Source organism: Pinus tabuliformis, chromosome J, assembly GCF_031772625.1.
Source record: "Pinus tabuliformis cultivar Carrire ecotype Pingquan chromosome J, CPIR1, whole genome shotgun sequence".
NCBI lineage: Eukaryota > Viridiplantae > Streptophyta > Pinopsida > Pinales > Pinaceae > Pinus > Pinus tabuliformis.
Genome location: NC_142295.1, coordinates 1,493,077,093 through 1,493,083,948, shown reverse-complemented (window position 1 = coordinate 1,493,083,948; position 6,856 = coordinate 1,493,077,093). Strand labels below are relative to the sequence as shown.

The following is a 6,856-nucleotide window of genomic DNA, read 5'->3' as shown; positions in this document are numbered from 1 at the left end:
GATTTGTTACTATATATATTCTATTTAACATTTAAAATACAATTTAAACAATGAAAAATAGTACATTGTATTTTACACTCTAATAAAACTTGCACCTGAAAAAATTAAATCGGTCTCCATTCATATTAAATCTGTAATTAAAATAAATCTCTCCACTCATATTAAATCCGTAATTAAGATAAATATATTCCCATAACTATTACAAATAAGATAAATCAATATATCATACTCACATTTTAACAAAGTGCCCAGAAAACCATTAATCTATTAACTACATTGTGTAAAATAAAATCATCCCGACTGAAACCCCAGCCATGTTAAAATCATAAATATAAGACTCAACTCGAAAGTACAAAGTGATTAGCCCAGAGCTAACCATACGACCTGAACGCTAGTAAAACGACAGATTAACAATATGAGTTAGAACGACGATGTAACAAGACTCAGCTCTCTTTCCCCGCTTTTGGGCTTATCATGGAACCACGCCCTCGCTGAGACCCCTGAGGTGCCAAATTATCCTCGTTCTTCTTCCGCCATTCATCGAAGGCTTGCTGTATGATCTTCGGAATGATGAACGCATCGACGCCATGGACGACGCCGTCGCCCCGGATAACGGCATTGGGGGCCACCACAGTGATAAATCCGACCTTCAGCCTGTTTCCCGACGTCCAGAGCTGCAGAAAATCCGTGGACAGAGCTCTGAAGAAGCTCGCCGTCGCCGGCCACTTCTCGGCCGTGACCCGCCGGGGAATGACATGGATGTCGATCAATCTCTGCAGGAGCTTCAAGTTCCCGGCCTCCAGAAGGAACCGCCTGAAGCTCTCCTGCGTTGGTCCTTCGAAGCAAGAATTTTGCGGCGCCAGAATGGTCACATTGTGGCGACCCACTGCCTCTTCCAGGCTCTGCAACATCGAGGCCTTCTCGATTAGCTCCACCAAATCTGTAAATGGCGATTCCAGGAGGCCCTCTAATACAGAGCCGCCGCTGGGTGGATCAAGAGAAGAATCCCCTTGTGAGACCGACCCAAATGATATCAAGAATAACACAAATCCCGCCGAGCATGAGATTCGATTCATGGCGGAATGCCTCTCAGTCACCTGTACGGTCATATAAATTTAACAGTTGGATTACTGAATTGAATCCCTGATCAATGCAGCTGCAGATTTAATGGAAATGGGTTGAGTTCAGTGCAGTCTCTGCCTCTGCATTTGCAAATCAAATGACTCAATTCTGCTCTCCTCCTCTCTGCTCGAACACATTTTAAGAACCCGTGACTGCGCCTACGGTAAACCCGACCTGGGGTTAGACTGACTCAACCACGGTTCGACGCGAGTGAACGTAGGCCGTATGCTTTTATATAATGTTCTGAAAGATTCCGGCAACCCAAGATTTTGATCGAGTAGAATCAGGCGACAGGGTTTTCATGACATGTGACGGGAATTATTTGGTTTTCAAGTGTTAAGTGGAAAATGGGTCCCGGAAAAACAAAAGTAGGATGAACTTGTATGCATGTGACAACTCTTTGATTGCGGATGAGGGTGGGGATTGGTTGTGTGTATGTGATGATTAAGAGGTGTCGGTGTTTGTCAGTTACAAAATTTAATGATGGAGAATTATTATTGTGATCCTGAAAACACTTTGTTTAATTTCAAGCAAATCATTTTTTCGATAATTTTGATCATGAAAATCTGTTATTTAACTATATTTTGTATTTTTATAAAATTTAATGATGGAAAATATAAATTATGAAATTTCATAAGTTTTTAGTATTGAATGTAATTTGATCCATTTAAATTTGTAATTCATTTGAGTAACAGAGGTAATTTAATTTATTTTATAAATTTAGTTTTAGTTTGTTATATTAATAAGGATAATCTTTTTTATGTAGCATAGTTTTTATTTAAAAATTTAATTTTTACTTGTGTGATTTGTGATTTTTATTATGTAAAGGAGTTTGTTTCTATTAGTTAGGAGTTGTTAAGATCTATATGTTTTTTAGATTAGTGTGTGGTTGAGATATTGTCTTAACCAAGTGATTGGTGTGTTCAAGTTAGTTTACCTATTTGGAGACAACACTTCATGTATTATGTAATTGTATTTGATCAATGAATTAAGTGTGTACTATCAAATTTTATCTTGGTATCAGAGCTGGTGAGCCTTGGTGGTTGAATTGAGTGTCTTAGTGGTAAAATTGAGAGCTTTGATGGCTGGAGTGCCTTGGTGGTTGTGTTGAGCCTTGGTGGCTGAGAGCCCTTGTGGGCATGGTTGAGGGTAATCTGATAAAACCCACAGCATGGTTATAGGTAATCTGAGAAAACCCACGATGACGATGATAGAGAGGGATTTGCAGGTACATGTACAAATATGCAGTTATAATGGTTAACAGAACCATGTATGCAAAGGGCATCCTAGTAGACTGGTGGTTGCAGTGGTTGGGCACCCATGCATTCTGGTGGATGGTTGCTCCTTTATATGGATGTTGACATATTATTTTGTCATGTTTGACCACAACTAGACTTTGCATATTGAGATTGAGACAAGTAGTCATTAAGGGGGCGACTTGGAAATTTAATTCCTACTTGTCTTAGTTGTGACTCTTACTATGTAAAGGAGTCTGTTCCTATTAGTTAGGAGTTGTTAAGATCTAGATGTTTCTTAGATTGGTGTGTGATTGAGATATTCTCTCAACCAAGTGATTGTGTGTCCAAGTTAGTTTACATATCTTGAGACAACACTTCATGTATATATGTAATTGTATTTGATCAATGAATTAAGTGTGTATTGTCAAATTTTATCTGTCTTGCCAATTGATTCTTGCATTTTCGTCTCTGCATATGCTTCTTCTATGCAACTACTTTCGCATAGCTTTCTCCAAACAATGAAATTTTGCATTCTCGCCTCTTTGCCTTGTGCGAAGAGGTTAATTGTGTGGGACAATCAACTTCTCTGCACAATTAAGTTTGTGTGGGACAATCAACTTCCCTACACATTGACCAACGACTTTATTATTTTTTCGTTATTTGCGCACAACAATACTTCCACACCTTGCACAAAAAGCAATATTTATCATACTATTTTACAGATATTTGATAAATTAATCACAAAATAAAACATGCAGGCCCCACCTCGTTTTTTCCTCCACACCTAAGCACTTTGTCACACCGCACATGGCCTTCTAAGCACTCCACACACGCATTGTCTGCATACCTAACTATGCTATCATATTTTGGCGAGATTCTGAGATGTTTACTAAGCAAAAATTGAACTTGAACTCGTAGTAGAATTGCAAACAAGGCTCAATGATGTCGTTGATGATAGGTTTTGGGAACGCAAAATCATATAGGCCATGGATGTTGTTGAAAATGCAATAAGAAAATCCTAATTTAATTTTGTCCTTGAATTAAATTAGGAATAAAATTGTAATTCCACATTTCATGAAAACTTGTATTAGTTAACTAAGTTAATTTGACTTAGTTGGCTTAGTTAATCCGATTTGAGGGTCTAAATAGAATCATGTAGAGTGTCTCCTACTTTATAGGAGCCTTTGTTGAGTTTATTTTGACTTGTAATTAATTCATTCATTTTAACTGAGTTAAAGTTAGTTAAACTAGTTCCAACTATTGGAGGAACTAGTGGGAGGTCTAGTAGTGTGGTGATGCCTATAGTAGAGTGTGGTGTTGCCTGCAGTGATTCACTCATAATTAACTCATGCATGTCAAATCTGAGAAAAACCCACTTGAGATTGGAGTTCAGGGACAATGTACTATCAATTTTATGATTACCTGAATTGTACAGGTGGTGCATGCAGTCAGAGGAAGGCCTATGAGGATTGTGCAATTCATATTTAGGAATTTCCCTAATTAATAGGGGGCTAATTCCTTGAGGAAAAGCGTAAGGAAATAGGGACTTGGGCAAGAATAAATGGGCTTGTCTAGGAATTTGTGAGGCAGATAGAGATAGTGCAGAGGTTGCCCGGGTTTGAGCAAAGCATTGTAATCTCCTCGTATTTTCTGACTAATGCAATATACAGATAAAAGGGGGTTTTAGTTGCGGCTTTCCCCAGGAAATCGTTGTGTAATGTGTTGATTGAATTCTTTCTCTTGTATGCTTCGTGATTTCGCGATTGTTTAATTGTTTCCACTGATGAGTAGAGTAGATTTAAGTCTATTGTTTTAGCATATTACAATCAGCAGTTTGAATCTACAAAGAATTTCTACATATGTTGTATGGTATTCTTTGTTGTAATTATCAAAATTTTCGTTGTGTGTCATGTCTCTTTGACGAAAATGAGAGCTCTGAGCAGAAAGCACAAATGTATGCCTAGACTACTCATAGGTTTCCTTATTCATCATCCTTGCTTAAATCTTTGTAATTGATGCTTCCATTGTAAAAGAAAGAGAGTGGTAATTTATTCAAGTTAGTTGCAATTCTATTTTGGCATTCTGGAGGACCTTTTGTGCATCTAACATTTTGTCATGATCAACAAGCATTTTACCCTCAGCAATGGCTTGAGCCATATTCAGACGGGTCCTTTGCTTCTCCACTTCCGAACTTGGAGTAATTGGAGGTTCGTTTGTGCTCTTTGAACGCAAAATTGAAAGACAATTTTCTCTTGAATTGAAAATTTGCTAGGAAATGAGATCTTTGTAAGAGCGACACGCTGATATCAAATTCATATGGTTTGAAGTAAAAATTTACGGCTGGAAACTCGAGTTCTACAAGTATATCTCTATCTTCTTTTGGCGTAGAGATCACCAATATTTACCGTCCCTTGGATTCTATCCTCAACAACGCAGGTTTCGTAGCCTTTGACACATCTCCAGGATTCAAATCTAGGTCAACTCACCTAATTCCCTAGGAATTTCTCCTATCAGATTGTTCACAAGCTTCAATTGCAACAACTGTGACAAGCACAATGAACTAATGTATCTAATTAGGATTATGTGGAGGTATCAAATAACCCAAAGATATGGTAAGCATAACATGTAATACATTGGTGGTCCAACGTGATACTTTGTTCAATTGCAGTAGAGCCACAAGGCACACAAATTTTAATAATGAATGATTCCATAACTTTTTTGTATAGCTAATGGTGTAAATGCTCAAAGTGATGGTGACAAGAATTTGACCAACCACAACATAAAAAAATTATGGACACATTTCATCATTATCTTTATGTTGTGCCCATGGATTATGAATGTTTGTCACACACACTTTAATAATGCCTCCCCTCATATCTACCCACTTTCACCATATTACTGAGGGTAAACATGAGATGAGGGGCTACTATGACAAGACTCGACCTATTAGGTGACCTTAAGGAAGTAGAATCAACGGAAACCCATAACATAGAGCTTCTATACCTGCCACAAGACTCCAAAAAGCCTTCCTAATCATCCTCATGACCAGTCCCTAGGTCCCACTGAGTTTTAGTGCATCAAACCCATGGACGCTCCCTTGATATGGATAAGGGTGCATCTAGGAGGCTCCAAAAGCTCCCACAGCAAGGGAGAAGGAGCTTCTAGGGACTTTTTTTCCCAGTGTTGTACCTGCGACTCTAGGATTTATGCCACTTCTCAAGCCCAGAATCCAAGTCACTACCCAGAAACCCCTGTAGCTTTTAGAATCCATAATTTACATGACAACAAGACTTTCAAGCAAAAAGCTGGCTCCAGGAATAGTCCTAACCATCCCCAACTGAGACTGGCATTCTGTTAAACACTTGCGATCAATGCAATCTACAGGAAATGAATACAAGGAAGAGCATAAATTATTGATAACTCATATGAGACTTGACAAGAAGGATCACCACCCTCTTCCTTTAACTGTTTTGACATCAATTAGGTCTTTCATCCATTATCATTTAAGTTACAATTAAATACATGGAATAACCATGCCTATAAATAGTCATATAATCATGCTTATAACCAACATTTAACCATGTAAATAACAATGATATAACAGTCATTAGGGCCACATAATAACAAGTACAAAAGCAAGAGAAGTTAGCTTTTATTAAACATAGTCAAGAGCCAACCAAGTTCGGGACTTCCACGTACCACCCGACCATAGACATGGTTGAATCAAATCTTTCTTTCAATCAGTCACCCTCGTGCCATATTCCAAGAATGAATGTGGGATCTCATGGATAAACCAATCCAAAAACAACCAAGGGAATCCTGAGGTTAAACCACCTCCACCCTCACCAAATCGTGATCTCACCAAAATCGACATCGAAATCACAAAACCAAACCAAGCTTGGAATGCCTCTGAACTCCATCACTATCCTTGAGGAATTTTTAGTCTCCTTGTCTCTTAGGTTTTATTGAAATCCACACCAGATCACTAGGCCCTAAACCGAGACTCCACCCTTAGGCTTTACCGTGTATCCCACCAAAATCGGTCAAGGGATTCCTAGGCCTTTGGGAATTTTCCTGAGACCACCTTCGCCCTAGATTCCAAAACCATTCGACAATTCCAAAGCTCAAAACTAAGAAAACGATGCCATCACACCATGACTCTCTAGAAAAAGGCAAGGCAAGGCTAAAAATCACTGGGATAACCCGACAAGACCATGCCATCGACAGTCAGAGAACCAAATACCAACATGCAAATCCATGCATGTCAAAACCAACTAGGAAATCACACATGCAATATGTTACCTACAAGTATTCCTGGTGAATCTGCTTGATCCTACTCTTCCTTCCTTGCTCTTTGTTTTCCTTGTCCTTTGCTTTCTTTTCCCTTCTTTGGTCCAAAGCTAGAATGCTCCAGGAAAACTCTAAGTGTCCAAAATTGAACTGAGAAAAAGTTACAAATTGATCCTCATAAGGCTTTTTATCATCAAGGCCTCTAT

General features: G+C 38.6%; 1 pseudogene; it reads right to left on the bottom strand.

The window, feature by feature from the left end:
- Positions 1 to 443: 443 nt before the first annotated feature.
- LOC149233063 (fasciclin-like arabinogalactan protein 16 pseudogene) lies at positions 444 to 1,076 on the bottom strand (annotated as a pseudogene).
- Positions 1,077 to 6,856: the final 5,780 nt, after the last annotated feature.